At 76.5% G+C, this 27,500-nt stretch overlaps 19 non-coding genes and 8 pseudogenes across 19 annotated transcripts; all 27 read right to left on the minus strand.

Annotated features, from left to right (window-relative positions):
* Positions 1–4: 4 nt before the first annotated feature.
* Positions 5–113, minus strand: LOC137758314 (5S ribosomal RNA; annotated as a pseudogene).
* A 915-nt stretch (positions 114–1,028) lies between these two features.
* On the minus strand, positions 1,029–1,137 carry LOC137758315 (5S ribosomal RNA; annotated as a pseudogene).
* A 915-nt stretch (positions 1,138–2,052) lies between these two features.
* LOC137758257 (5S ribosomal RNA) lies at positions 2,053–2,161 on the minus strand (annotated as a pseudogene).
* Positions 2,162–3,076: 915 nt separating this feature from the next.
* On the minus strand, positions 3,077–3,185 carry LOC137758258 (5S ribosomal RNA; annotated as a pseudogene).
* A 915-nt stretch (positions 3,186–4,100) lies between these two features.
* Positions 4,101–4,219, minus strand: LOC137758302 (5S ribosomal RNA). The gene has a single exon (XR_011072934.1). It is a non-coding gene; the product is annotated as a 5S ribosomal RNA (ribosomal RNA).
* A 916-nt stretch (positions 4,220–5,135) lies between these two features.
* Positions 5,136–5,244, minus strand: LOC137758259 (5S ribosomal RNA; annotated as a pseudogene).
* Positions 5,245–6,159: 915 nt separating this feature from the next.
* LOC137758260 (5S ribosomal RNA) lies at positions 6,160–6,268 on the minus strand (annotated as a pseudogene).
* A 915-nt stretch (positions 6,269–7,183) lies between these two features.
* LOC137758261 (5S ribosomal RNA) lies at positions 7,184–7,292 on the minus strand (annotated as a pseudogene).
* Positions 7,293–8,207: 915 nt separating this feature from the next.
* On the minus strand, positions 8,208–8,316 carry LOC137758263 (5S ribosomal RNA; annotated as a pseudogene).
* Positions 8,317–9,232: 916 nt separating this feature from the next.
* LOC137758256 (5S ribosomal RNA) lies at positions 9,233–9,351 on the minus strand. Its single transcript, XR_011072897.1, has one exon. It is a non-coding gene; the product is annotated as a 5S ribosomal RNA (ribosomal RNA).
* A 915-nt stretch (positions 9,352–10,266) lies between these two features.
* Positions 10,267–10,385, minus strand: LOC137758274 (5S ribosomal RNA). The gene has a single exon (XR_011072908.1). It is a non-coding gene; the product is annotated as a 5S ribosomal RNA (ribosomal RNA).
* Positions 10,386–11,300: 915 nt separating this feature from the next.
* On the minus strand, positions 11,301–11,419 carry LOC137758286 (5S ribosomal RNA). Its single transcript, XR_011072919.1, has one exon. It is a non-coding gene; the product is annotated as a 5S ribosomal RNA (ribosomal RNA).
* A 915-nt stretch (positions 11,420–12,334) lies between these two features.
* Positions 12,335–12,453, minus strand: LOC137758298 (5S ribosomal RNA). Its single transcript, XR_011072930.1, has one exon. It is a non-coding gene; the product is annotated as a 5S ribosomal RNA (ribosomal RNA).
* A 915-nt stretch (positions 12,454–13,368) lies between these two features.
* Positions 13,369–13,487, minus strand: LOC137758309 (5S ribosomal RNA). The gene has a single exon (XR_011072941.1). It is a non-coding gene; the product is annotated as a 5S ribosomal RNA (ribosomal RNA).
* Positions 13,488–14,402: 915 nt separating this feature from the next.
* LOC137758262 (5S ribosomal RNA) lies at positions 14,403–14,521 on the minus strand. The gene has a single exon (XR_011072898.1). It is a non-coding gene; the product is annotated as a 5S ribosomal RNA (ribosomal RNA).
* A 915-nt stretch (positions 14,522–15,436) lies between these two features.
* LOC137758265 (5S ribosomal RNA) lies at positions 15,437–15,555 on the minus strand. Its single transcript, XR_011072899.1, has one exon. It is a non-coding gene; the product is annotated as a 5S ribosomal RNA (ribosomal RNA).
* Positions 15,556–16,470: 915 nt separating this feature from the next.
* Positions 16,471–16,589, minus strand: LOC137758266 (5S ribosomal RNA). The gene has a single exon (XR_011072900.1). It is a non-coding gene; the product is annotated as a 5S ribosomal RNA (ribosomal RNA).
* A 915-nt stretch (positions 16,590–17,504) lies between these two features.
* LOC137758267 (5S ribosomal RNA) lies at positions 17,505–17,623 on the minus strand. Its single transcript, XR_011072901.1, has one exon. It is a non-coding gene; the product is annotated as a 5S ribosomal RNA (ribosomal RNA).
* Positions 17,624–18,538: 915 nt separating this feature from the next.
* Positions 18,539–18,657, minus strand: LOC137758268 (5S ribosomal RNA). The gene has a single exon (XR_011072902.1). It is a non-coding gene; the product is annotated as a 5S ribosomal RNA (ribosomal RNA).
* A 915-nt stretch (positions 18,658–19,572) lies between these two features.
* On the minus strand, positions 19,573–19,691 carry LOC137758269 (5S ribosomal RNA). Its single transcript, XR_011072903.1, has one exon. It is a non-coding gene; the product is annotated as a 5S ribosomal RNA (ribosomal RNA).
* Positions 19,692–20,606: 915 nt separating this feature from the next.
* LOC137758270 (5S ribosomal RNA) lies at positions 20,607–20,725 on the minus strand. The gene has a single exon (XR_011072904.1). It is a non-coding gene; the product is annotated as a 5S ribosomal RNA (ribosomal RNA).
* Positions 20,726–21,641: 916 nt separating this feature from the next.
* Positions 21,642–21,760, minus strand: LOC137758303 (5S ribosomal RNA). Its single transcript, XR_011072935.1, has one exon. It is a non-coding gene; the product is annotated as a 5S ribosomal RNA (ribosomal RNA).
* Positions 21,761–22,676: 916 nt separating this feature from the next.
* LOC137758304 (5S ribosomal RNA) lies at positions 22,677–22,795 on the minus strand. Its single transcript, XR_011072936.1, has one exon. It is a non-coding gene; the product is annotated as a 5S ribosomal RNA (ribosomal RNA).
* Positions 22,796–23,711: 916 nt separating this feature from the next.
* Positions 23,712–23,830, minus strand: LOC137758311 (5S ribosomal RNA). Its single transcript, XR_011072943.1, has one exon. It is a non-coding gene; the product is annotated as a 5S ribosomal RNA (ribosomal RNA).
* Positions 23,831–24,746: 916 nt separating this feature from the next.
* On the minus strand, positions 24,747–24,865 carry LOC137758271 (5S ribosomal RNA). Its single transcript, XR_011072905.1, has one exon. It is a non-coding gene; the product is annotated as a 5S ribosomal RNA (ribosomal RNA).
* A 915-nt stretch (positions 24,866–25,780) lies between these two features.
* LOC137758272 (5S ribosomal RNA) lies at positions 25,781–25,899 on the minus strand. The gene has a single exon (XR_011072906.1). It is a non-coding gene; the product is annotated as a 5S ribosomal RNA (ribosomal RNA).
* A 914-nt stretch (positions 25,900–26,813) lies between these two features.
* On the minus strand, positions 26,814–26,932 carry LOC137758310 (5S ribosomal RNA). The gene has a single exon (XR_011072942.1). It is a non-coding gene; the product is annotated as a 5S ribosomal RNA (ribosomal RNA).
* Between the last annotated feature and the right edge of the window lie 568 nt (positions 26,933–27,500).

The following is a 27,500-nucleotide window of genomic DNA, read 5'->3' on the forward strand; positions in this document are numbered from 1 at the left end:
AAAAAGCCTACAGCACCCGGTATTCCCAGGCGGTCTCCCATCCAAGTACTAACCAGGCCCGACCCTGCTTAGCTTCCGAGATCGGGCGCGTTCAGGGTGGTATGGCCGTAGACGCAAGAGGGGCCCGCGGAGGGCCTCTTGAGGCCCAGCTTGGCTGGCGCTTGCGCCTTACTGCCCGCCCGGCGGCCAGCCCGCCCCGGCAGGGCCCCGCCGCCCGCCCAGGCAGGGGAACGGCGGCCTCGGGTACCGGGGCGGGGGGGTGGCGGAGGGGTTGGCGACCTCCCAGCCCAGGGCGGGCGGGACCCACCAAACCGTTCGGCGCTTGGCGCCCCGCCCCAGGTCCCGCACGTCGCTCACGGGGACGTGGCCCCGGAGGCTTCAGGGCCCGGGGCCCGCGGTCCCTTGGGCCTCCCCGCTGCCCGCCCACGCGGCGCTAGGCGCAGCCCAGCCGCAGCCCGGGCCGGCCCGCCTGCCCGACGGCAGTCGGCCCTGAACCCACTGGGAGCCACCATTGAGTCACCACGGCCCCTTAGCCCCAGCAAGGCCACCCTTGCCCCCCACGCCACCCGCCGAGCACAGGACCCGGCGCCTTGTGGCCGGCCGGCCCGGAGAACCGGCCCCGGCCCCCGCCCCCGCTCCCGCCCCCGGCCGTGGCGAAACGGCGGCCGGGGGCGGGGGCTTTTTCCGGAGGGAGCTGTGGAGAGACACACCGGCAGACAGGTGGCTGCGCCGGGGCTGGGCGCTAGTGGGGGCGGCCAGGTGCAGGTCAAGGGGGCTCGCGGGCCGCACGGCCGGCACCCGGGCCTGAGGCGGAGTCTGGGTCCAGGCCAGCCACCCCGGGAGCGGCTGGGATGCGGCTGCCTTCCAGGGCCGCCTTCTGGCCGCCTGGCCGGCCAGGCAGGCGGAGAGCGCCCCCTCTGGCGCGCTGTGGTGGGAGGGGTCGGAGGTAGGTGGGGCCTGCAGCGGTGCCCGGCGGCGGGGGCGGAGGCGGCGGGCGACTAAAGGAGAGGGCGGAGCGGGAGGCAAAAAGCCTACAGCACCCGGTATTCCCAGGCGGTCTCCCATCCAAGTACTAACCAGGCCCGACCCTGCTTAGCTTCCGAGATCGGGCGCGTTCAGGGTGGTATGGCCGTAGACGCAAGAGGGGCCCGCGGAGGGCCTCTTGAGGCCCAGCTTGGCTGGCGCTTGCGCCTTACTGCCCGCCCGGCGGCCAGCCCGCCCCGGCAGGGCCCCGCCGCCCGCCCAGGCAGGGGAACGGCGGCCTCGGGTACCGGGGCGGGGGGGTGGCGGAGGGGTTGGCGACCTCCCAGCCCAGGGCGGGCGGGACCCACCAAACCGTTCGGCGCTTGGCGCCCCGCCCCAGGTCCCGCACGTCGCTCACGGGGACGTGGCCCCGGAGGCTTCAGGGCCCGGGGCCCGCGGTCCCTTGGGCCTCCCCGCTGCCCGCCCACGCGGCGCTAGGCGCAGCCCAGCCGCAGCCCGGGCCGGCCCGCCTGCCCGACGGCAGTCGGCCCTGAACCCACTGGGAGCCACCATTGAGTCACCACGGCCCCTTAGCCCCAGCAAGGCCACCCTTGCCCCCCACGCCACCCGCCGAGCACAGGACCCGGCGCCTTGTGGCCGGCCGGCCCGGAGAACCGGCCCCGGCCCCCGCCCCCGCTCCCGCCCCCGGCCGTGGCGAAACGGCGGCCGGGGGCGGGGGCTTTTTCCGGAGGGAGCTGTGGAGAGACACACCGGCAGACAGGTGGCTGCGCCGGGGCTGGGCGCTAGTGGGGGCGGCCAGGTGCAGGTCAAGGGGGCTCGCGGGCCGCACGGCCGGCACCCGGGCCTGAGGCGGAGTCTGGGTCCAGGCCAGCCACCCCGGGAGCGGCTGGGATGCGGCTGCCTTCCAGGGCCGCCTTCTGGCCGCCTGGCCGGCCAGGCAGGCGGAGAGCGCCCCCTCTGGCGCGCTGTGGTGGGAGGGGTCGGAGGTAGGTGGGGCCTGCAGCGGTGCCCGGCGGCGGGGGCGGAGGCGGCGGGCGACTAAAGGAGAGGGCGGAGCGGGAGGCAAAAAGCCTACAGCACCCGGTATTCCCAGGCGGTCTCCCATCCAAGTACTAACCAGGCCCGACCCTGCTTAGCTTCCGAGATCGGGCGCGTTCAGGGTGGTATGGCCGTAGACGCAAGAGGGGCCCGCGGAGGGCCTCTTGAGGCCCAGCTTGGCTGGCGCTTGCGCCTTACTGCCCGCCCGGCGGCCAGCCCGCCCCGGCAGGGCCCCGCCGCCCGCCCAGGCAGGGGAACGGCGGCCTCGGGTACCGGGGCGGGGGGGTGGCGGAGGGGTTGGCGACCTCCCAGCCCAGGGCGGGCGGGACCCACCAAACCGTTCGGCGCTTGGCGCCCCGCCCCAGGTCCCGCACGTCGCTCACGGGGACGTGGCCCCGGAGGCTTCAGGGCCCGGGGCCCGCGGTCCCTTGGGCCTCCCCGCTGCCCGCCCACGCGGCGCTAGGCGCAGCCCAGCCGCAGCCCGGGCCGGCCCGCCTGCCCGACGGCAGTCGGCCCTGAACCCACTGGGAGCCACCATTGAGTCACCACGGCCCCTTAGCCCCAGCAAGGCCACCCTTGCCCCCCACGCCACCCGCCGAGCACAGGACCCGGCGCCTTGTGGCCGGCCGGCCCGGAGAACCGGCCCCGGCCCCCGCCCCCGCTCCCGCCCCCGGCCGTGGCGAAACGGCGGCCGGGGGCGGGGGCTTTTTCCGGAGGGAGCTGTGGAGAGACACACCGGCAGACAGGTGGCTGCGCCGGGGCTGGGCGCTAGTGGGGGCGGCCAGGTGCAGGTCAAGGGGGCTCGCGGGCCGCACGGCCGGCACCCGGGCCTGAGGCGGAGTCTGGGTCCAGGCCAGCCACCCCGGGAGCGGCTGGGATGCGGCTGCCTTCCAGGGCCGCCTTCTGGCCGCCTGGCCGGCCAGGCAGGCGGAGAGCGCCCCCTCTGGCGCGCTGTGGTGGGAGGGGTCGGAGGTAGGTGGGGCCTGCAGCGGTGCCCGGCGGCGGGGGCGGAGGCGGCGGGCGACTAAAGGAGAGGGCGGAGCGGGAGGCAAAAAGCCTACAGCACCCGGTATTCCCAGGCGGTCTCCCATCCAAGTACTAACCAGGCCCGACCCTGCTTAGCTTCCGAGATCGGGCGCGTTCAGGGTGGTATGGCCGTAGACGCAAGAGGGGCCCGCGGAGGGCCTCTTGAGGCCCAGCTTGGCTGGCGCTTGCGCCTTACTGCCCGCCCGGCGGCCAGCCCGCCCCGGCAGGGCCCCGCCGCCCGCCCAGGCAGGGGAACGGCGGCCTCGGGTACCGGGGCGGGGGGGTGGCGGAGGGGTTGGCGACCTCCCAGCCCAGGGCGGGCGGGACCCACCAAACCGTTCGGCGCTTGGCGCCCCGCCCCAGGTCCCGCACGTCGCTCACGGGGACGTGGCCCCGGAGGCTTCAGGGCCCGGGGCCCGCGGTCCCTTGGGCCTCCCCGCTGCCCGCCCACGCGGCGCTAGGCGCAGCCCAGCCGCAGCCCGGGCCGGCCCGCCTGCCCGACGGCAGTCGGCCCTGAACCCACTGGGAGCCACCATTGAGTCACCACGGCCCCTTAGCCCCAGCAAGGCCACCCTTGCCCCCCACGCCACCCGCCGAGCACAGGACCCGGCGCCTTGTGGCCGGCCGGCCCGGAGAACCGGCCCCGGCCCCCGCCCCCGCTCCCGCCCCCGGCCGTGGCGAAACGGCGGCCGGGGGCGGGGGCTTTTTCCGGAGGGAGCTGTGGAGAGACACACCGGCAGACAGGTGGCTGCGCCGGGGCTGGGCGCTAGTGGGGGCGGCCAGGTGCAGGTCAAGGGGGCTCGCGGGCCGCACGGCCGGCACCCGGGCCTGAGGCGGAGTCTGGGTCCAGGCCAGCCACCCCGGGAGCGGCTGGGATGCGGCTGCCTTCCAGGGCCGCCTTCTGGCCGCCTGGCCGGCCAGGCAGGCGGAGAGCGCCCCCTCTGGCGCGCTGTGGTGGGAGGGGTCGGAGGTAGGTGGGGCCTGCAGCGGTGCCCGGCGGCGGGGGCGGAGGCGGCGGGCGACTAAAGGAGAGGGCGGAGCGGGAGGCAAAAAGCCTACAGCACCCGGTATTCCCGGGCGGTCTCCCATCCAAGTACTAACCAGGCCCGACCCTGCTTAGCTTCCGAGATCAGACGAGATCGGGCGCGTTCAGGGTGGTATGGCCGTAGACGCAAGAGGGGCCCGCGGAGGGCCTCTTGAGGCCCAGCTTGGCTGGCGCTTGCGCCTTACTGCCCGCCCGGCGGCCAGCCCGCCCCGGCAGGGCCCCGCCGCCCGCCCAGGCAGGGGAACGGCGGCCTCGGGTACCGGGGCGGGGGGGGTGGCGGAGGGGTTGGCGACCTCCCAGCCCAGGGCGGGCGGGACCCACCAAACCGTTCGGCGCTTGGCGCCCCGCCCCAGGTCCCGCACGTCGCTCACGGGGACGTGGCCCCGGAGGCTTCAGGGCCCGGGGCCCGCGGTCCCTTGGGCCTCCCCGCTGCCCGCCCACGCGGCGCTAGGCGCAGCCCAGCCGCAGCCCGGGCCGGCCCGCCTGCCCGACGGCAGTCGGCCCTGAACCCACTGGGAGCCACCATTGAGTCACCACGGCCCCTTAGCCCCAGCAAGGCCACCCTTGCCCCCCACGCCACCCGCCGAGCACAGGACCCGGCGCCTTGTGGCCGGCCGGCCCGGAGAACCGGCCCCGGCCCCCGCCCCCGCTCCCGCCCCCGGCCGTGGCGAAACGGCGGCCGGGGGCGGGGGCTTTTTCCGGAGGGAGCTGTGGAGAGACACACCGGCAGACAGGTGGCTGCGCCGGGGCTGGGCGCTAGTGGGGGCGGCCAGGTGCAGGTCAAGGGGGCTCGCGGGCCGCACGGCCGGCACCCGGGCCTGAGGCGGAGTCTGGGTCCAGGCCAGCCACCCCGGGAGCGGCTGGGATGCGGCTGCCTTCCAGGGCCGCCTTCTGGCCGCCTGGCCGGCCAGGCAGGCGGAGAGCGCCCCCTCTGGCGCGCTGTGGTGGGAGGGGTCGGAGGTAGGTGGGGCCTGCAGCGGTGCCCGGCGGCGGGGGCGGAGGCGGCGGGCGACTAAAGGAGAGGGCGGAGCGGGAGGCAAAAAGCCTACAGCACCCGGTATTCCCAGGCGGTCTCCCATCCAAGTACTAACCAGGCCCGACCCTGCTTAGCTTCCGAGATCGGGCGCGTTCAGGGTGGTATGGCCGTAGACGCAAGAGGGGCCCGCGGAGGGCCTCTTGAGGCCCAGCTTGGCTGGCGCTTGCGCCTTACTGCCCGCCCGGCGGCCAGCCCGCCCCGGCAGGGCCCCGCCGCCCGCCCAGGCAGGGGAACGGCGGCCTCGGGTACCGGGGCGGGGGGGTGGCGGAGGGGTTGGCGACCTCCCAGCCCAGGGCGGGCGGGACCCACCAAACCGTTCGGCGCTTGGCGCCCCGCCCCAGGTCCCGCACGTCGCTCACGGGGACGTGGCCCCGGAGGCTTCAGGGCCCGGGGCCCGCGGTCCCTTGGGCCTCCCCGCTGCCCGCCCACGCGGCGCTAGGCGCAGCCCAGCCGCAGCCCGGGCCGGCCCGCCTGCCCGACGGCAGTCGGCCCTGAACCCACTGGGAGCCACCATTGAGTCACCACGGCCCCTTAGCCCCAGCAAGGCCACCCTTGCCCCCCACGCCACCCGCCGAGCACAGGACCCGGCGCCTTGTGGCCGGCCGGCCCGGAGAACCGGCCCCGGCCCCCGCCCCCGCTCCCGCCCCCGGCCGTGGCGAAACGGCGGCCGGGGGCGGGGGCTTTTTCCGGAGGGAGCTGTGGAGAGACACACCGGCAGACAGGTGGCTGCGCCGGGGCTGGGCGCTAGTGGGGGCGGCCAGGTGCAGGTCAAGGGGGCTCGCGGGCCGCACGGCCGGCACCCGGGCCTGAGGCGGAGTCTGGGTCCAGGCCAGCCACCCCGGGAGCGGCTGGGATGCGGCTGCCTTCCAGGGCCGCCTTCTGGCCGCCTGGCCGGCCAGGCAGGCGGAGAGCGCCCCCTCTGGCGCGCTGTGGTGGGAGGGGTCGGAGGTAGGTGGGGCCTGCAGCGGTGCCCGGCGGCGGGGGCGGAGGCGGCGGGCGACTAAAGGAGAGGGCGGAGCGGGAGGCAAAAAGCCTACAGCACCCGGTATTCCCAGGCGGTCTCCCATCCAAGTACTAACCAGGCCCGACCCTGCTTAGCTTCCGAGATCGGGCGCGTTCAGGGTGGTATGGCCGTAGACGCAAGAGGGGCCCGCGGAGGGCCTCTTGAGGCCCAGCTTGGCTGGCGCTTGCGCCTTACTGCCCGCCCGGCGGCCAGCCCGCCCCGGCAGGGCCCCGCCGCCCGCCCAGGCAGGGGAACGGCGGCCTCGGGTACCGGGGCGGGGGGGTGGCGGAGGGGTTGGCGACCTCCCAGCCCAGGGCGGGCGGGACCCACCAAACCGTTCGGCGCTTGGCGCCCCGCCCCAGGTCCCGCACGTCGCTCACGGGGACGTGGCCCCGGAGGCTTCAGGGCCCGGGGCCCGCGGTCCCTTGGGCCTCCCCGCTGCCCGCCCACGCGGCGCTAGGCGCAGCCCAGCCGCAGCCCGGGCCGGCCCGCCTGCCCGACGGCAGTCGGCCCTGAACCCACTGGGAGCCACCATTGAGTCACCACGGCCCCTTAGCCCCAGCAAGGCCACCCTTGCCCCCCACGCCACCCGCCGAGCACAGGACCCGGCGCCTTGTGGCCGGCCGGCCCGGAGAACCGGCCCCGGCCCCCGCCCCCGCTCCCGCCCCCGGCCGTGGCGAAACGGCGGCCGGGGGCGGGGGCTTTTTCCGGAGGGAGCTGTGGAGAGACACACCGGCAGACAGGTGGCTGCGCCGGGGCTGGGCGCTAGTGGGGGCGGCCAGGTGCAGGTCAAGGGGGCTCGCGGGCCGCACGGCCGGCACCCGGGCCTGAGGCGGAGTCTGGGTCCAGGCCAGCCACCCCGGGAGCGGCTGGGATGCGGCTGCCTTCCAGGGCCGCCTTCTGGCCGCCTGGCCGGCCAGGCAGGCGGAGAGCGCCCCCTCTGGCGCGCTGTGGTGGGAGGGGTCGGAGGTAGGTGGGGCCTGCAGCGGTGCCCGGCGGCGGGGGCGGAGGCGGCGGGCGACTAAAGGAGAGGGCGGAGCGGGAGGCAAAAAGCCTACAGCACCCGGTATTCCCAGGCGGTCTCCCATCCAAGTACTAACCAGGCCCGACCCTGCTTAGCTTCCGAGATCGGGCGCGTTCAGGGTGGTATGGCCGTAGACGCAAGAGGGGCCCGCGGAGGGCCTCTTGAGGCCCAGCTTGGCTGGCGCTTGCGCCTTACTGCCCGCCCGGCGGCCAGCCCGCCCCGGCAGGGCCCCGCCGCCCGCCCAGGCAGGGGAACGGCGGCCTCGGGTACCGGGGCGGGGGGGTGGCGGAGGGGTTGGCGACCTCCCAGCCCAGGGCGGGCGGGACCCACCAAACCGTTCGGCGCTTGGCGCCCCGCCCCAGGTCCCGCACGTCGCTCACGGGGACGTGGCCCCGGAGGCTTCAGGGCCCGGGGCCCGCGGTCCCTTGGGCCTCCCCGCTGCCCGCCCACGCGGCGCTAGGCGCAGCCCAGCCGCAGCCCGGGCCGGCCCGCCTGCCCGACGGCAGTCGGCCCTGAACCCACTGGGAGCCACCATTGAGTCACCACGGCCCCTTAGCCCCAGCAAGGCCACCCTTGCCCCCCACGCCACCCGCCGAGCACAGGACCCGGCGCCTTGTGGCCGGCCGGCCCGGAGAACCGGCCCCGGCCCCCGCCCCCGCTCCCGCCCCCGGCCGTGGCGAAACGGCGGCCGGGGGCGGGGGCTTTTTCCGGAGGGAGCTGTGGAGAGACACACCGGCAGACAGGTGGCTGCGCCGGGGCTGGGCGCTAGTGGGGGCGGCCAGGTGCAGGTCAAGGGGGCTCGCGGGCCGCACGGCCGGCACCCGGGCCTGAGGCGGAGTCTGGGTCCAGGCCAGCCACCCCGGGAGCGGCTGGGATGCGGCTGCCTTCCAGGGCCGCCTTCTGGCCGCCTGGCCGGCCAGGCAGGCGGAGAGCGCCCCCTCTGGCGCGCTGTGGTGGGAGGGGTCGGAGGTAGGTGGGGCCTGCAGCGGTGCCCGGCGGCGGGGGCGGAGGCGGCGGGCGACTAAAGGAGAGGGCGGAGCGGGAGGCAAAAAGCCTACAGCACCCGGTATTCCCAGGCGGTCTCCCATCCAAGTACTAACCAGGCCCGACCCTGCTTAGCTTCCGAGATCGGGCGCGTTCAGGGTGGTATGGCCGTAGACGCAAGAGGGGCCCGCGGAGGGCCTCTTGAGGCCCAGCTTGGCTGGCGCTTGCGCCTTACTGCCCGCCCGGCGGCCAGCCCGCCCCGGCAGGGCCCCGCCGCCCGCCCAGGCAGGGGAACGGCGGCCTCGGGTACCGGGGCGGGGGGGTGGCGGAGGGGTTGGCGACCTCCCAGCCCAGGGCGGGCGGGACCCACCAAACCGTTCGGCGCTTGGCGCCCCGCCCCAGGTCCCGCACGTCGCTCACGGGGACGTGGCCCCGGAGGCTTCAGGGCCCGGGGCCCGCGGTCCCTTGGGCCTCCCCGCTGCCCGCCCACGCGGCGCTAGGCGCAGCCCAGCCGCAGCCCGGGCCGGCCCGCCTGCCCGACGGCAGTCGGCCCTGAACCCACTGGGAGCCACCATTGAGTCACCACGGCCCCTTAGCCCCAGCAAGGCCACCCTTGCCCCCCACGCCACCCGCCGAGCACAGGACCCGGCGCCTTGTGGCCGGCCGGCCCGGAGAACCGGCCCCGGCCCCCGCCCCCGCTCCCGCCCCCGGCCGTGGCGAAACGGCGGCCGGGGGCGGGGGCTTTTTCCGGAGGGAGCTGTGGAGAGACACACCGGCAGACAGGTGGCTGCGCCGGGGCTGGGCGCTAGTGGGGGCGGCCAGGTGCAGGTCAAGGGGGCTCGCGGGCCGCACGGCCGGCACCCGGGCCTGAGGCGGAGTCTGGGTCCAGGCCAGCCACCCCGGGAGCGGCTGGGATGCGGCTGCCTTCCAGGGCCGCCTTCTGGCCGCCTGGCCGGCCAGGCAGGCGGAGAGCGCCCCCTCTGGCGCGCTGTGGTGGGAGGGGTCGGAGGTAGGTGGGGCCTGCAGCGGTGCCCGGCGGCGGGGGCGGGAGGCGGCGGGCGACTAAAGGAGAGGGCGGAGCGGGAGGCAAAAAGCCTACAGCACCCGGTATTCCCAGGCGGTCTCCCATCCAAGTACTAACCAGGCCCGACCCTGCTTAGCTTCCGAGATCAGACGAGATCGGGCGCGTTCAGGGTGGTATGGCCGTAGACGCAAGAGGGGCCCGCGGAGGGCCTCTTGAGGCCCAGCTTGGCTGGCGCTTGCGCCTTACTGCCCGCCCGGCGGCCAGCCCGCCCCGGCAGGGCCCCGCCGCCCGCCCAGGCAGGGGAACGGCGGCCTCGGGTACCGGGGCGGGGGGGTGGCGGAGGGGTTGGCGACCTCCCAGCCCAGGGCGGGCGGGACCCACCAAACCGTTCGGCGCTTGGCGCCCCGCCCCAGGTCCCGCACGTCGCTCACGGGGACGTGGCCCCGGAGGCTTCAGGGCCCGGGGCCCGCGGTCCCTTGGGCCTCCCCGCTGCCCGCCCACGCGGCGCTAGGCGCAGCCCAGCCGCAGCCCGGGCCGGCCCGCCTGCCCGACGGCAGTCGGCCCTGAACCCACTGGGAGCCACCATTGAGTCACCACGGCCCCTTAGCCCCAGCAAGGCCACCCTTGCCCCCCACGCCACCCGCCGAGCACAGGACCCGGCGCCTTGTGGCCGGCCGGCCCGGAGAACCGGCCCCGGCCCCCGCCCCCGCTCCCGCCCCCGGCCGTGGCGAAACGGCGGCCGGGGGCGGGGGCTTTTTCCGGAGGGAGCTGTGGAGAGACACACCGGCAGACAGGTGGCTGCGCCGGGGCTGGGCGCTAGTGGGGGCGGCCAGGTGCAGGTCAAGGGGGCTCGCGGGCCGCACGGCCGGCACCCGGGCCTGAGGCGGAGTCTGGGTCCAGGCCAGCCACCCCGGGAGCGGCTGGGATGCGGCTGCCTTCCAGGGCCGCCTTCTGGCCGCCTGGCCGGCCAGGCAGGCGGAGAGCGCCCCCTCTGGCGCGCTGTGGTGGGAGGGGTCGTAGGTAGGTGGGGCCTGCAGCGGTGCCCGGCGGCGGGGGCGGAGGCGGCGGGCGACTAAAGGAGAGGGCGGAGCGGGAGGCAAAAAGCCTACAGCACCCGGTATTCCCAGGCGGTCTCCCATCCAAGTACTAACCAGGCCCGACCCTGCTTAGCTTCCGAGATCAGACGAGATCGGGCGCGTTCAGGGTGGTATGGCCGTAGACGCAAGAGGGGCCCGCGGAGGGCCTCTTGAGGCCCAGCTTGGCTGGCGCTTGCGCCTTACTGCCCGCCCGGCGGCCAGCCCGCCCCGGCAGGGCCCCGCCGCCCGCCCAGGCAGGGGAACGGCGGCCTCGGGTACCGGGGCGGGGGGGTGGCGGAGGGGTTGGCGACCTCCCAGCCCAGGGCGGGCGGGACCCACCAAACCGTTCGGCGCTTGGCGCCCCGCCCCAGGTCCCGCACGTCGCTCACGGGGACGTGGCCCCGGAGGCTTCAGGGCCCGGGGCCCGCGGTCCCTTGGGCCTCCCCGCTGCCCGCCCACGCGGCGCTAGGCGCAGCCCAGCCGCAGCCCGGGCCGGCCCGCCTGCCCGACGGCAGTCGGCCCTGAACCCACTGGGAGCCACCATTGAGTCACCACGGCCCCTTAGCCCCAGCAAGGCCACCCTTGCCCCCCACGCCACCCGCCGAGCACAGGACCCGGCGCCTTGTGGCCGGCCGGCCCGGAGAACCGGCCCCGGCCCCCGCCCCCGCTCCCGCCCCCGGCCGTGGCGAAACGGCGGCCGGGGGCGGGGGCTTTTTCCGGAGGGAGCTGTGGAGAGACACACCGGCAGACAGGTGGCTGCGCCGGGGCTGGGCGCTAGTGGGGGCGGCCAGGTGCAGGTCAAGGGGGCTCGCGGGCCGCACGGCCGGCACCCGGGCCTGAGGCGGAGTCTGGGTCCAGGCCAGCCACCCCGGGAGCGGCTGGGATGCGGCTGCCTTCCAGGGCCGCCTTCTGGCCGCCTGGCCGGCCAGGCAGGCGGAGAGCGCCCCCTCTGGCGCGCTGTGGTGGGAGGGGTCGTAGGTAGGTGGGGCCTGCAGCGGTGCCCGGCGGCGGGGGCGGAGGCGGCGGGCGACTAAAGGAGAGGGCGGAGCGGGAGGCAAAAAGCCTACAGCACCCGGTATTCCCAGGCGGTCTCCCATCCAAGTACTAACCAGGCCCGACCCTGCTTAGCTTCCGAGATCAGACGAGATCGGGCGCGTTCAGGGTGGTATGGCCGTAGACGCAAGAGGGGCCCGCGGAGGGCCTCTTGAGGCCCAGCTTGGCTGGCGCTTGCGCCTTACTGCCCGCCCGGCGGCCAGCCCGCCCCGGCAGGGCCCCGCCGCCCGCCCAGGCAGGGGAACGGCGGCCTCGGGTACCGGGGCGGGGGGGTGGCGGAGGGGTTGGCGACCTCCCAGCCCAGGGCGGGCGGGACCCACCAAACCGTTCGGCGCTTGGCGCCCCGCCCCAGGTCCCGCACGTCGCTCACGGGGACGTGGCCCCGGAGGCTTCAGGGCCCGGGGCCCGCGGTCCCTTGGGCCTCCCCGCTGCCCGCCCACGCGGCGCTAGGCGCAGCCCAGCCGCAGCCCGGGCCGGCCCGCCTGCCCGACGGCAGTCGGCCCTGAACCCACTGGGAGCCACCATTGAGTCACCACGGCCCCTTAGCCCCAGCAAGGCCACCCTTGCCCCCCACGCCACCCGCCGAGCACAGGACCCGGCGCCTTGTGGCCGGCCGGCCCGGAGAACCGGCCCCGGCCCCCGCCCCCGCTCCCGCCCCCGGCCGTGGCGAAACGGCGGCCGGGGGCGGGGGCTTTTTCCGGAGGGAGCTGTGGAGAGACACACCGGCAGACAGGTGGCTGCGCCGGGGCTGGGCGCTAGTGGGGGCGGCCAGGTGCAGGTCAAGGGGGCTCGCGGGCCGCACGGCCGGCACCCGGGCCTGAGGCGGAGTCTGGGTCCAGGCCAGCCACCCCGGGAGCGGCTGGGATGCGGCTGCCTTCCAGGGCCGCCTTCTGGCCGCCTGGCCGGCCAGGCAGGCGGAGAGCGCCCCCTCTGGCGCGCTGTGGTGGGAGGGGTCGTAGGTAGGTGGGGCCTGCAGCGGTGCCCGGCGGCGGGGGCGGAGGCGGCGGGCGACTAAAGGAGAGGGCGGAGCGGGAGGCAAAAAGCCTACAGCACCCGGTATTCCCAGGCGGTCTCCCATCCAAGTACTAACCAGGCCCGACCCTGCTTAGCTTCCGAGATCAGACGAGATCGGGCGCGTTCAGGGTGGTATGGCCGTAGACGCAAGAGGGGCCCGCGGAGGGCCTCTTGAGGCCCAGCTTGGCTGGCGCTTGCGCCTTACTGCCCGCCCGGCGGCCAGCCCGCCCCGGCAGGGCCCCGCCGCCCGCCCAGGCAGGGGAACGGCGGCCTCGGGTACCGGGGCGGGGGGGTGGCGGAGGGGTTGGCGACCTCCCAGCCCAGGGCGGGCGGGACCCACCAAACCGTTCGGCGCTTGGCGCCCCGCCCCAGGTCCCGCACGTCGCTCACGGGGACGTGGCCCCGGAGGCTTCAGGGCCCGGGGCCCGCGGTCCCTTGGGCCTCCCCGCTGCCCGCCCACGCGGCGCTAGGCGCAGCCCAGCCGCAGCCCGGGCCGGCCCGCCTGCCCGACGGCAGTCGGCCCTGAACCCACTGGGAGCCACCATTGAGTCACCACGGCCCCTTAGCCCCAGCAAGGCCACCCTTGCCCCCCACGCCACCCGCCGAGCACAGGACCCGGCGCCTTGTGGCCGGCCGGCCCGGAGAACCGGCCCCGGCCCCCGCCCCCGCTCCCGCCCCCGGCCGTGGCGAAACGGCGGCCGGGGGCGGGGGCTTTTTCCGGAGGGAGCTGTGGAGAGACACACCGGCAGACAGGTGGCTGCGCCGGGGCTGGGCGCTAGTGGGGGCGGCCAGGTGCAGGTCAAGGGGGCTCGCGGGCCGCACGGCCGGCACCCGGGCCTGAGGCGGAGTCTGGGTCCAGGCCAGCCACCCCGGGAGCGGCTGGGATGCGGCTGCCTTCCAGGGCCGCCTTCTGGCCGCCTGGCCGGCCAGGCAGGCGGAGAGCGCCCCCTCTGGCGCGCTGTGGTGGGAGGGGTCGTAGGTAGGTGGGGCCTGCAGCGGTGCCCGGCGGCGGGGGCGGAGGCGGCGGGCGACTAAAGGAGAGGGCGGAGCGGGAGGCAAAAAGCCTACAGCACCCGGTATTCCCAGGCGGTCTCCCATCCAAGTACTAACCAGGCCCGACCCTGCTTAGCTTCCGAGATCAGACGAGATCGGGCGCGTTCAGGGTGGTATGGCCGTAGACGCAAGAGGGGCCCGCGGAGGGCCTCTTGAGGCCCAGCTTGGCTGGCGCTTGCGCCTTACTGCCCGCCCGGCGGCCAGCCCGCCCCGGCAGGGCCCCGCCGCCCGCCCAGGCAGGGGAACGGCGGCCTCGGGTACCGGGGCGGGGGGGTGGCGGAGGGGTTGGCGACCTCCCAGCCCAGGGCGGGCGGGACCCACCAAACCGTTCGGCGCTTGGCGCCCCGCCCCAGGTCCCGCACGTCGCTCACGGGGACGTGGCCCCGGAGGCTTCAGGGCCCGGGGCCCGCGGTCCCTTGGGCCTCCCCGCTGCCCGCCCACGCGGCGCTAGGCGCAGCCCAGCCGCAGCCCGGGCCGGCCCGCCTGCCCGACGGCAGTCGGCCCTGAACCCACTGGGAGCCACCATTGAGTCACCACGGCCCCTTAGCCCCAGCAAGGCCACCCTTGCCCCCCACGCCACCCGCCGAGCACAGGACCCGGCGCCTTGTGGCCGGCCGGCCCGGAGAACCGGCCCCGGCCCCCGCCCCCGCTCCCGCCCCCGGCCGTGGCGAAACGGCGGCCGGGGGCGGGGGCTTTTTCCGGAGGGAGCTGTGGAGAGACACACCGGCAGACAGGTGGCTGCGCCGGGGCTGGGCGCTAGTGGGGGCGGCCAGGTGCAGGTCAAGGGGGCTCGCGGGCCGCACGGCCGGCACCCGGGCCTGAGGCGGAGTCTGGGTCCAGGCCAGCCACCCCGGGAGCGGCTGGGATGCGGCTGCCTTCCAGGGCCGCCTTCTGGCCGCCTGGCCGGCCAGGCAGGCGGAGAGCGCCCCCTCTGGCGCGCTGTGGTGGGAGGGGTCGTAGGTAGGTGGGGCCTGCAGCGGTGCCCGGCGGCGGGGGCGGAGGCGGCGGGCGACTAAAGGAGAGGGCGGAGCGGGAGGCAAAAAGCCTACAGCACCCGGTATTCCCAGGCGGTCTCCCATCCAAGTACTAACCAGGCCCGACCCTGCTTAGCTTCCGAGATCAGACGAGATCGGGCGCGTTCAGGGTGGTATGGCCGTAGACGCAAGAGGGGCCCGCGGAGGGCCTCTTGAGGCCCAGCTTGGCTGGCGCTTGCGCCTTACTGCCCGCCCGGCGGCCAGCCCGCCCCGGCAGGGCCCCGCCGCCCGCCCAGGCAGGGGAACGGCGGCCTCGGGTACCGGGGCGGGGGGGTGGCGGAGGGGTTGGCGACCTCCCAGCCCAGGGCGGGCGGGACCCACCAAACCGTTCGGCGCTTGGCGCCCCGCCCCAGGTCCCGCACGTCGCTCACGGGGACGTGGCCCCGGAGGCTTCAGGGCCCGGGGCCCGCGGTCCCTTGGGCCTCCCCGCTGCCCGCCCACGCGGCGCTAGGCGCAGCCCAGCCGCAGCCCGGGCCGGCCCGCCTGCCCGACGGCAGTCGGCCCTGAACCCACTGGGAGCCACCATTGAGTCACCACGGCCCCTTAGCCCCAGCAAGGCCACCCTTGCCCCCCACGCCACCCGCCGAGCACAGGACCCGGCGCCTTGTGGCCGGCCGGCCCGGAGAACCGGCCCCGGCCCCCGCCCCCGCTCCCGCCCCCGGCCGTGGCGAAACGGCGGCCGGGGGCGGGGGCTTTTTCCGGAGGGAGCTGTGGAGAGACACACCGGCAGACAGGTGGCTGCGCCGGGGCTGGGCGCTAGTGGGGGCGGCCAGGTGCAGGTCAAGGGGGCTCGCGGGCCGCACGGCCGGCACCCGGGCCTGAGGCGGAGTCTGGGTCCAGGCCAGCCACCCCGGGAGCGGCTGGGATGCGGCTGCCTTCCAGGGCCGCCTTCTGGCCGCCTGGCCGGCCAGGCAGGCGGAGAGCGCCCCCTCTGGCGCGCTGTGGTGGGAGGGGTCGTAGGTAGGTGGGGCCTGCAGCGGTGCCCGGCGGCGGGGGCGGAGGCGGCGGGCGACTAAAGGAGAGGGCGGAGCGGGAGGCAAAAAGCCTACAGCACCCGGTATTCCCAGGCGGTCTCCCATCCAAGTACTAACCAGGCCCGACCCTGCTTAGCTTCCGAGATCAGACGAGATCGGGCGCGTTCAGGGTGGTATGGCCGTAGACGCAAGAGGGGCCCGCGGAGGGCCTCTTGAGGCCCAGCTTGGCTGGCGCTTGCGCCTTACTGCCCGCCCGGCGGCCAGCCCGCCCCGGCAGGGCCCCGCCGCCCGCCCAGGCAGGGGAACGGCGGCCTCGGGTACCGGGGCGGGGGGGTGGCGGAGGGGTTGGCGACCTCCCAGCCCAGGGCGGGCGGGACCCACCAAACCGTTCGGCGCTTGGCGCCCCGCCCCAGGTCCCGCACGTCGCTCACGGGGACGTGGCCCCGGAGGCTTCAGGGCCCGGGGCCCGCGGTCCCTTGGGCCTCCCCGCTGCCCGCCCACGCGGCGCTAGGCGCAGCCCAGCCGCAGCCCGGGCCGGCCCGCCTGCCCGACGGCAGTCGGCCCTGAACCCACTGGGAGCCACCATTGAGTCACCACGGCCCCTTAGCCCCAGCAAGGCCACCCTTGCCCCCCACGCCACCCGCCGAGCACAGGACCCGGCGCCTTGTGGCCGGCCGGCCCGGAGAACCGGCCCCGGCCCCCGCCCCCGCTCCCGCCCCCGGCCGTGGCGAAACGGCGGCCGGGGGCGGGGGCTTTTTCCGGAGGGAGCTGTGGAGAGACACACCGGCAGACAGGTGGCTGCGCCGGGGCTGGGCGCTAGTGGGGGCGGCCAGGTGCAGGTCAAGGGGGCTCGCGGGCCGCACGGCCGGCACCCGGGCCTGAGGCGGAGTCTGGGTCCAGGCCAGCCACCCCGGGAGCGGCTGGGATGCGGCTGCCTTCCAGGGCCGCCTTCTGGCCGCCTGGCCGGCCAGGCAGGCGGAGAGCGCCCCCTCTGGCGCGCTGTGGTGGGAGGGGTCGTAGGTAGGTGGGGCCTGCAGCGGTGCCCGGCGGCGGGGGCGGAGGCGGCGGGCGACTAAAGGAGAGGGCGGAGCGGGAGGCAAAAAGCCTACAGCACCCGGTATTCCCAGGCGGTCTCCCATCCAAGTACTAACCAGGCCCGACCCTGCTTAGCTTCCGAGATCAGACGAGATCGGGCGCGTTCAGGGTGGTATGGCCGTAGACGCAAGAGGGGCCCGCGGAGGGCCTCTTGAGGCCCAGCTTGGCTGGCGCTTGCGCCTTACTGCCCGCCCGGCGGCCAGCCCGCCCCGGCAGGGCCCCGCCGCCCGCCCAGGCAGGGGAACGGCGGCCTCGGGTACCGGGGCGGGGGGGTGGCGGAGGGGTTGGCGACCTCCCAGCCCAGGGCGGGCGGGACCCACCAAACCGTTCGGCGCTTGGCGCCCCGCCCCAGGTCCCGCACGTCGCTCACGGGGACGTGGCCCCGGAGGCTTCAGGGCCCGGGGCCCGCGGTCCCTTGGGCCTCCCCGCTGCCCGCCCACGCGGCGCTAGGCGCAGCCCAGCCGCAGCCCGGGCCGGCCCGCCTGCCCGACGGCAGTCGGCCCTGAACCCACTGGGAGCCACCATTGAGTCACCACGGCCCCTTAGCCCCAGCAAGGCCACCCTTGCCCCCCACGCCACCCGCCGAGCACAGGACCCGGCGCCTTGTGGCCGGCCGGCCCGGAGAACCGGCCCCGGCCCCCGCCCCCGCTCCCGCCCCCGGCCGTGGCGAAACGGCGGCCGGGGGCGGGGGCTTTTTCCGGAGGGAGCTGTGGAGAGACACACCGGCAGACAGGTGGCTGCGCCGGGGCTGGGCGCTAGTGGGGGCGGCCAGGTGCAGGTCAAGGGGGCTCGCGGGCCGCACGGCCGGCACCCGGGCCTGAGGCGGAGTCTGGGTCCAGGCCAGCCACCCCGGGAGCGGCTGGGATGCGGCTGCCTTCCAGGGCCGCCTTCTGGCCGCCTGGCCGGCCAGGCAGGCGGAGAGCGCCCCCTCTGGCGCGCTGTGGTGGGAGGGGTCGTAGGTAGGTGGGGCCTGCAGCGGTGCCCGGCGGCGGGGGCGGAGGCGGCGGGCGACTAAAGGAGAGGGCGGAGCGGGAGGCAAAAAGCCTACAGCACCCGGTATTCCCAGGCGGTCTCCCATCCAAGTACTAACCAGGCCCGACCCTGCTTAGCTTCCGAGATCAGACGAGATCGGGCGCGTTCAGGGTGGTATGGCCGTAGACGCAAGAGGGGCCCGCGGAGGGCCTCTTGAGGCCCAGCTTGGCTGGCGCTTGCGCCTTACTGCCCGCCCGGCGGCCAGCCCGCCCCGGCAGGGCCCCGCCGCCCGCCCAGGCAGGGGAACGGCGGCCTCGGGTACCGGGGCGGGGGGGTGGCGGAGGGGTTGGCGACCTCCCAGCCCAGGGCGGGCGGGACCCACCAAACCGTTCGGCGCTTGGCGCCCCGCCCCAGGTCCCGCACGTCGCTCACGGGGACGTGGCCCCGGAGGCTTCAGGGCCCGGGGCCCGCGGTCCCTTGGGCCTCCCCGCTGCCCGCCCACGCGGCGCTAGGCGCAGCCCAGCCGCAGCCCGGGCCGGCCCGCCTGCCCGACGGCAGTCGGCCCTGAACCCACTGGGAGCCACCATTGAGTCACCACGGCCCCTTAGCCCCAGCAAGGCCACCCTTGCCCCCCACGCCACCCGCCGAGCACAGGACCCGGCGCCTTGTGGCCGGCCGGCCCGGAGAACCGGCCCCGGCCCCCGCCCCCGCTCCCGCCCCCGGCCGTGGCGAAACGGCGGCCGGGGGCGGGGGCTTTTTCCGGAGGGAGCTGTGGAGAGACACACCGGCAGACAGGTGGCTGCGCCGGGGCTGGGCGCTAGTGGGGGCGGCCAGGTGCAGGTCAAGGGGGCTCGCGGGCCGCACGGCCGGCACCCGGGCCTGAGGCGGAGTCTGGGTCCAGGCCAGCCACCCCGGGAGCGGCTGGGATGCGGCTGCCTTCCAGGGCCGCCTTCTGGCCGCCTGGCCGGCCAGGCAGGCGGAGAGCGCCCCCTCTGGCGCGCTGTGGTGGGAGGGGTCGTAGGTAGGTGGGGCCTGCAGCGGTGCCCGGCGGCGGGGGCGGAGGCGGCGGGCGACTAAAGGAGAGGGCGGAGCGGGAGGCAAAAAGCCTACAGCACCCGGTATTCCCAGGCGGTCTCCCATCCAAGTACTAACCAGGCCCGACCCTGCTTAGCTTCCGAGATCAGACGAGATCGGGCGCGTTCAGGGTGGTATGGCCGTAGACGCAAGAGGGGCCCGCGGAGGGCCTCTTGAGGCCCAGCTTGGCTGGCGCTTGCGCCTTACTGCCCGCCCGGCGGCCAGCCCGCCCCGGCAGGGCCCCGCCGCCCGCCCAGGCAGGGGAACGGCGGCCTCGGGTACCGGGGCGGGGGGGTGGCGGAGGGGTTGGCGACCTCCCAGCCCAGGGCGGGCGGGACCCACCAAACCGTTCGGCGCTTGGCGCCCCGCCCCAGGTCCCGCACGTCGCTCACGGGGACGTGGCCCCGGAGGCTTCAGGGCCCGGGGCCCGCGGTCCCTTGGGCCTCCCCGCTGCCCGCCCACGCGGCGCTAGGCGCAGCCCAGCCGCAGCCCGGGCCGGCCCGCCTGCCCGACGGCAGTCGGCCCTGAACCCACTGGGAGCCACCATTGAGTCACCACGGCCCCTTAGCCCCAGCAAGGCCACCCTTGCCCCCCACGCCACCCGCCGAGCACAGGACCCGGCGCCTTGTGGCCGGCCGGCCCGGAGAACCGGCCCCGGCCCCCGCCCCCGCTCCCGCCCCCGGCCGTGGCGAAACGGCGGCCGGGGGCGGGGGCTTTTTCCGGAGGGAGCTGTGGAGAGACACACCGGCAGACAGGTGGCTGCGCCGGGGCTGGGCGCTAGTGGGGGCGGCCAGGTGCAGGTCAAGGGGGCTCGCGGGCCGCACGGCCGGCACCCGGGCCTGAGGCGGAGTCTGGGTCCAGGCCAGCCACCCCGGGAGCGGCTGGGATGCGGCTGCCTTCCAGGGCCGCCTTCTGGCCGCCTGGCCGGCCAGGCAGGCGGAGAGCGCCCCCTCTGGCGCGCTGTGGTGGGAGGGGTCGTAGGTAGGTGGGGCCTGCAGCGGTGCCCGGCGGCGGGGGCGGAGGCGGCGGGCGACTAAAGGAGAGGGCGGAGCGGGAGGCAAAAAGCCTACAGCACCCGGTATTCCCAGGCGGTCTCCCATCCAAGTACTAACCAGGCCCGACCCTGCTTAGCTTCCGAGATCAGACGAGATCGGGCGCGTTCAGGGTGGTATGGCCGTAGACGCAAGAGGGGCCCGCGGAGGGCCTCTTGAGGCCCAGCTTGGCTGGCGCTTGCGCCTTACTGCCCGCCCGGCGGCCAGCCCGCCCCGGCAGGGCCCCGCCGCCCGCCCAGGCAGGGGAACGGCGGCCTCGGGTACCGGGGCGGGGGGGTGGCGGAGGGGTTGGCGACCTCCCAGCCCAGGGCGGGCGGGACCCACCAAACCGTTCGGCGCTTGGCGCCCCGCCCCAGGTCCCGCACGTCGCTCACGGGGACGTGGCCCCGGAGGCTTCAGGGCCCGGGGCCCGCGGTCCCTTGGGCCTCCCCGCTGCCCGCCCACGCGGCGCTAGGCGCAGCCCAGCCGCAGCCCGGGCCGGCCCGCCTGCCCGACGGCAGTCGGCCCTGAACCCACTGGGAGCCACCATTGAGTCACCACGGCCCCTTAGCCCCAGCAAGGCCACCCTTGCCCCCCACGCCACCCGCCGAGCACAGGACCCGGCGCCTTGTGGCCGGCCGGCCCGGAGAACCGGCCCCGGCCCCCGCCCCCGCTCCCGCCCCCGGCCGTGGCGAAACGGCGGCCGGGGGCGGGGGCTTTTTCCGGAGGGAGCTGTGGAGAGACACACCGGCAGACAGGTGGCTGCGCCGGGGCTGGGCGCTAGTGGGGGCGGCCAGGTGCAGGTCAAGGGGGCTCGCGGGCCGCACGGCCGGCACCCGGGCCTGAGGCGGAGTCTGGGTCCAGGCCAGCCACCCCGGGAGCGGCTGGGATGCGGCTGCCTTCCAGGGCCGCCTTCTGGCCGCCTGGCCGGCCAGGCAGGCGGAGAGCGCCCCCTCTGGCGCGCTGTGGTGGGAGGGGTCGTAGGTAGGTGGGGCCTGCAGCGGTGCCCGGCGGCGGGGGCGGAGGCGGCGGGCGACTAAAGGAGAGGGCGGAGCGGGAGGCAAAAAGCCTACAGCACCCGGTATTCCCAGGCGGTCTCCCATCCAAGTACTAACCAGGCCCGACCCTGCTTAGCTTCCGAGATCAGACGAGATCGGGCGCGTTCAGGGTGGTATGGCCGTAGACGCAAGAGGGGCCCGCGGAGGGCCTCTTGAGGCCCAGCTTGGCTGGCGCTTGCGCCTTACTGCCCGCCCGGCGGCCAGCCCGCCCCGGCAGGGCCCCGCCGCCCGCCCAGGCAGGGGAACGGCGGCCTCGGGTACCGGGGCGGGGGGGGTGGCGGAGGGGTTGGCGACCTCCCAGCCCAGGGCGGGCGGGACCCACCAAACCGTTCGGCGCTTGGCGCCCCGCCCCAGGTCCCGCACGTCGCTCACGGGGACGTGGCCCCGGAGGCTTCAGGGCCCGGGGCCCGCGGTCCCTTGGGCCTCCCCGCTGCCCGCCCACGCGGCGCTAGGCGCAGCCCAGCCGCAGCCCGGGCCGGCCCGCCTGCCCGACGGCAGTCGGCCCTGAACCCACTGGGAGCCACCATTGAGTCACCACGGCCCCTTAGCCCCAGCAAGGCCACCCTTGCCCCCCACGCCACCCGCCGAGCACAGGACCCGGCGCCTTGTGGCCGGCCGGCCCGGAGAACCGGCCCCGGCCCCCGCCCCCGCTCCCGCCCCCGGCCGTGGCGAAACGGCGGCCGGGGGCGGGGGCTTTTTCCGGAGGGAGCTGTGGAGAGACACACCGGCAGACAGGTGGCTGCGCCGGGGCTGGGCGCTAGTGGGGGCGGCCAGGTGCAGGTCAAGGGGGCTCGCGGGCCGCACGGCCGGCACCCGGGCCTGAGGCGGAGTCTGGGTCCAGGCCAGCCACCCCGGGAGCGGCTGGGATGCGGCTGCCTTCCAGGGCCGCCTTCTGGCCGCCTGGCCGGCCAGGCAGGCGGAGAGCGCCCCCTCTGGCGCGCTGTGGTGGGAGGGGTCGGAGGTAGGTGGGGCCTGCAGCGGTGCCCGGCGGCGGGGGCGGAGGCGGCGGGCGACTAAAGGAGAGGGCGGAGCGGGAGGCAAAAAGCCTACAGCACCCGGTATTCCCGGGCGGTCTCCCATCCAAGTACTAACCAGGCCCGACCCTGCTTAGCTTCCGAGATCAGACGAGATCGGGCGCGTTCAGGGTGGTATGGCCGTAGACGCAAGAGGGGCCCGCGGAGGGCCTCTTGAGGCCCAGCTTGGCTGGCGCTTGCGCCTTACTGCCCGCCCGGCGGCCAGCCCGCCCCGGCAGGGCCCCGCCGCCCGCCCAGGCAGGGGAACGGCGGCCTCGGGTACCGGGGCGGGGGGGGTGGCGGAGGGGTTGGCGACCTCCCAGCCCAGGGCGGGCGGGACCCACCAAACCGTTCGGCGCTTGGCGCCCCGCCCCAGGTCCCGCACGTCGCTCACGGGGACGTGGCCCCGGAGGCTTCAGGGCCCGGGGCCCGCGGTCCCTTGGGCCTCCCCGCTGCCCGCCCACGCGGCGCTAGGCGCAGCCCAGCCGCAGCCCGGGCCGGCCCGCCTGCCCGACGGCAGTCGGCCCTGAACCCACTGGGAGCCACCATTGAGTCACCACGGCCCCTTAGCCCCAGCAAGGCCACCCTTGCCCCCCACGCCACCCGCCGAGCACAGGACCCGGCGCCTTGTGGCCGGCCGGCCCGGAGAACCGGCCCCGGCCCCCGCCCCCGCTCCCGCCCCCGGCCGTGGCGAAACGGCGGCCGGGGGCGGGGGCTTTTTCCGGAGGGAGCTGTGGAGAGACACACCGGCAGACAGGTGGCTGCGCCGGGGCTGGGCGCTAGTGGGGGCGGCCAGGTGCAGGTCAAGGGGGCTCGCGGGCCGCACGGCCGGCACCCGGGCCTGAGGCGGAGTCTGGGTCCAGGCCAGCCACCCCGGGAGCGGCTGGGATGCGGCTGCCTTCCAGGGCCGCCTTCTGGCCGCCTGGCCGGCCAGGCAGGCGGAGAGCGCCCCCTCTGGCGCGCTGTGGTGGGAGGGGTCGGAGGTAGGTGGGGCCTGCAGCGGTGCCCGGCGGCGGGGGCGGAGGCGGCGGGCGACTAAAGGAGAGGGCGGAGCGGGAGGCAAAAAGCCTACAGCACCCGGTATTCCCGGGCGGTCTCCCATCCAAGTACTAACCAGGCCCGACCCTGCTTAGCTTCCGAGATCAGACGAGATCGGGCGCGTTCAGGGTGGTATGGCCGTAGACGCAAGAGGGGCCCGCGGAGGGCCTCTTGAGGCCCAGCTTGGCTGGCGCTTGCGCCTTACTGCCCGCCCGGCGGCCAGCCCGCCCCGGCAGGGCCCCGCCGCCCGCCCAGGCAGGGGAACGGCGGCCTCGGGTACCGGGGCGGGGGGGGTGGCGGAGGGGTTGGCGACCTCCCAGCCCAGGGCGGGCGGGACCCACCAAACCGTTCGGCGCTTGGCGCCCCGCCCCAGGTCCCGCACGTCGCTCACGGGGACGTGGCCCCGGAGGCTTCAGGGCCCGGGGCCCGCGGTCCCTTGGGCCTCCCCGCTGCCCGCCCACGCGGCGCTAGGCGCAGCCCAGCCGCAGCCCGGGCCGGCCCGCCTGCCCGACGGCAGTCGGCCCTGAACCCACTGGGAGCCACCATTGAGTCACCACGGCCCCTTAGCCCCAGCAAGGCCACCCTTGCCCCCCACGCCACCCGCCGAGCACAGGACCCGGCGCCTTGTGGCCGGCCGGCCCGGAGAACCGGCCCCGGCCCCCGCCCCCGCTCCCGCCCCCGGCCGTGGCGAAACGGCGGCCGGGGGCGGGGGCTTTTTCCGGAGGGAGCTGTGGAGAGACACACCGGCAGACAGGTGGCTGCGCCGGGGCTGGGCGCTAGTGGGGGCGGCCAGGTGCAGGTCAAGGGGGCTCGCGGGCCGCACGGCCGGCACCCGGGCCTGAGGCGGAGTCTGGGTCCAGGCCAGCCACCCCGGGAGCGGCTGGGATGCGGCTGCCTTCCAGGGCCGCCTTCTGGCCGCCTGGCCGGCCAGGCAGGCGGAGAGCGCCCCCTCTGGCGCGCTGTGGTGGGAGGGGTCGGAGGTAGGTGGGGCCTGCAGCGGTGCCCGGCGGCGGGGGCGGAGGCGGCGGGCGACTAAAGGAGAGGGCGGAGCGGGAGGCAAAAAGCCTACAGCACCCGGTATTCCCGGGCGGTCTCCCATCCAAGTACTAACCAGGCCCGACCCTGCTTAGCTTCCGAGATCAGACGAGATCGGGCGCGTTCAGGGTGGAATGGCCGAAGACGCAAGAGGGGCCCGCGGAGGGCCTCTTGAGGCCCAGCTTGGCTGGCGCTTGCGCCTTACTGCCCGCCCGGCGGCCAGCCCGCCCCGGCAGGGCCCCGCCGCCCGCCCAGGCAGGGGAACGGCGGCCTCGGGTACCGGGGCGGGGGGGGTGGCGGAGGGGTTGGCGACCTCCCAGCCCAGGGCGGGCGGGACCCACCAAACCGTTCGGCGCTTGGCGCCCCGCCCCAGGTCCCGCACGTCGCTCACGGGGACGTGGCCCCGGAGGCTTCAGGGCCCGGGGCCCGCGGTCCCTTGGGCCTCCCCGCTGCCCGCCCACGCGGCGCTAGGCGCAGCCCAGCCGCAGCCCGGGCCGGCCCGCCTGCCCGACGGCAGTCGGCCCTGAACCCACTGGGAGCCACCATTGAGTCACCACGGCCCCTTAGCCCCAGCAAGGCCACCCTTGCCCCCCACGCCACCCGCCGAGCACAGGACCCGGCGCCTTGTGGCCGGCCGGCCCGGAGAACCGGCCCCGGCCCCCGCCCCCGCTCCCGCCCCCGGCCGTGGCGAAACGGCGGCCGGGGGCGGGGGCTTTTTCCGGAGGGAGCTGTGGAGAGACACACCGGCAGACAGGTGGCTGCGCCGGGGCTGGGCGCTAGTGGGGGCGGCCAGGTGCAGGTCAAGGGGGCTCGCGGGCCGCACGGCCGGCACCCGGGCCTGAGGCGGAGTCTGGGTCCAGGCCAGCCACCCCGGGAGCGGCTGGGATGCGGCTGCCTTCCAGGGCCGCCTTCTGGCCGCCTGGCCGGCCAGGCAGGCGGAGAGCGCCCCCTCTGGCGCGCTGTGGTGGGAGGGGTCGTAGGTAGGTGGGGCCTGCAGCGGTGCCCGGCGGCGGGGGCGGAGGCGGCGGGCGACTAAAGGAGAGGGCGGAGCGGGAGGCAAAAAGCCTACAGCACCCGGTATTCCCAGGCGGTCTCCCATCCAAGTACTAACCAGGCCCGACCCTGCTTAGCTTCCGAGATCAGACGAGATCGGGCGCGTTCAGGGTGGTATGGCCGTAGACGCAAGAGGGGCCCGCGGAGGGCCTCTTGAGGCCCAGCTTGGCTGGCGCTTGCGCCTTACTGCCCGCCCGGCGGCCAGCCCGCCCCGGCAGGGCCCCGCCGCCCGCCCAGGCAGGGGAACGGCGGCCTCGGGTACCGGGGCGGCGGGGTGGCGGAGGGGTTGGCGACCTCCCAGCCCAGGGCGGGCGGGACCCACCAAACCGTTCGGCGCTTGGCGCCCCGCCCCAGGTCCCGCACGTCGCTCACGGGGACGTGGCCCCGGAGGCTTCAGGGCCCGGGGCCCGCGGTCCCTTGGGCCTCCCCGCTGCCCGCCCACGCGGCGCTAGGCGCAGCCCAGCCGCAGCCCGGGCCGGCCCGCCTGCCCGACGGCAGTCGGCCCTGAACCCACTGGGAGCCACCATTGAGTCACCACGGCCCCTTAGCCCCAGCAAGGCCACCCTTGCCCCCCACGCCACCCGCCGAGCACAGGACCCGGCGCCTTGTGGCCGGCCGGCCCGGAGAACCGGCCCCGGCCCCCGCCCCCGCTCCCGCCCCCGGCCGTGGCGAAACGGCGGCCGGGGGCGGGGGCTTTTTCCGGAGGGAGCTGTGGAGAGACACACCGGCAGACAGGTGGCTGCGCCGGGGCTGGGCGCTAGTGGGGGCGGCCAGGTGCAGGTCAAGGGGGCTCGCGGGCCGCACGGCCGGCACCCGGGCCTGAGGCGGAGTCTGGGTCCAGGCCAGCCACCCCGGGAGCGGCTGGGATGCGGCTGCCTTCCAGGGCCGCCTTCTGGCCGCCTGGCCGGCCAGGCAGGCGGAGAGCGCCCCCTCTGGCGCGCTGTGGTGGGAGGGGTCGTAGGTAGGTGGGGCCTGCAGCGGTGCCCGGCGGCGGGGGCGGAGGCGGCGGGCGACTAAAGGAGAGGGCGGAGCGGGAGGCAAAAAGCCTACAGCACCCGGTATTCCCAGGCGGTCTCCCATCCAAGTACTAACCAGGCCCGACCCTGCTTAGCTTCCGAGATCAGACGAGATCGGGCGCGTTCAGGGTGGTATGGCCGTAGACGCAAGAGGGGCCCGCGGAGGGCCTCTTGAGGCCCAGCTTGGCTGGCGCTTGCGCCTTACTGCCCGCCCGGCGGCCAGCCCGCCCCGGCAGGGCCCCGCCGCCCGCCCAGGCAGGGGAACGGCGGCCTCGGGTACCGGGGCGGGGGGGTGGCGGAGGGGTTGGCGACCTCCCAGCCCAGGGCGGGCGGGACCCACCAAACCGTTCGGCGCTTGGCGCCCCGCCCCAGGTCCCGCACGTCGCTCACGGGGACGTGGCCCCGGAGGCTTCAGGGCCCGGGGCCCGCGGTCCCTTGGGCCTCCCCGCTGCCCGCCCACGCGGCGCTAGGCGCAGCCCAGCCGCAGCCCGGGCCGGCCCGCCTGCCCGACGGCAGTCGGCCCTGAACCCACTGGGAGCCACCATTGAGTCACCACGGCCCCTTAGCCCCAGCAAGGCCACCCTTGCCCCCCACGCCACCCGCCGAGCACAGGACCCGGCGCCTTGTGGCCGGCCGGCCCGGAGAACCGGCCCCGGCCCCCGCCCCCGCTCCCGCCCCCGGCCGTGGCGAAACGGCGGCCGGGGGCGGGGGCTTTTTCCGGAGGGAGCTGTGGAGAGACACACCGGCAGACAGGTGGCTGCGCCGGGGCTGGGCGCTAGTGGGGGCGGCCAGGTGCAGGTCAAGGGGGCTCGCGGGCCGCACGGCCGGCACCCGGGCCTGAGGCGGAGTCTGGGTCCAGGCCAGCCACCCCGGGAGCGGCTGGGATGCGGCTGCCTTCCAGGGCCGCCTTCTGGCCGCCTGGCCGGCCAGGCAGGCGGAGAGCGCCCCTCTGGCGCGCTGTGGTGGGAGGGGTCGTAGGTAGGTGGGGCCTGCAGCGGTGCCCGGCGGCGGGGGCGGAGGCGGCGGGCGACTAAAGGAGAGGGCGGAGCGGGAGGCAAAAAGCCTTCAGCACCCGGTATTCCCAGGCGGTCTCCCATCCAAGTACTAACCAGGCCCGACCCTGCTTAGCTTCCGAGATCAGACGAGATCGGGCGCGTTCAGGGTGGTATGGCCGTAGACGCAAGAGGGGCCCGCGGAGGGCCTCTTGAGGCCCAGCTTGGCTGGCGCTTGCGCCTTACTGCCCGCCCGGCGGCCAGCCCGCCCCGGCAGGGCCCCGCCGCCCGCCCAGGCAGGGGAACGGCGGCCTCGGGTACCGGGGCGGGGGGGTGGCGGAGGGGTTGGCGACCTCCCAGCCCAGGGCGGGCGGGACCCACCAAACCGTTCGGCGCTTGGCGCCCCGCCCCAGGTCCCGCACGTCGCTCACGGGGACGTGGCCCCGGAGGCTTCAGGGCCCGGGGCCCGCGGTCCCTTGGGCCTCCCCGCTGCCCGCCCACGCGGCGCTAGGCGCAGCCCAGCCGCAGCCCGGGCCGGCCCGCCTGCCCGACGGCAGTCGGCCCTGAACCCACTGGGAGCCACCATTGAGTCACCACGGCCCCTTAGCCCCAGCAAGGCCACCCTTGCCCCCCACGCCACCCGCCGAGCACAGGACCCGGCGCCTTGTGGCCGGCCGGCCCGGAGAACCGGCCCCGGCCCCCGCCCCCGCTCCCGCCCCCGGCCGTGGCGAAACGGCGGCCGGGGGCGGGGGCTT

Source organism: Eschrichtius robustus, unplaced genomic scaffold, assembly GCF_028021215.1.
Source record: "Eschrichtius robustus isolate mEscRob2 unplaced genomic scaffold, mEscRob2.pri scaffold_800, whole genome shotgun sequence".
Classification (NCBI taxonomy): Eukaryota; Metazoa; Chordata; class Mammalia; order Artiodactyla; family Eschrichtiidae; genus Eschrichtius; species Eschrichtius robustus.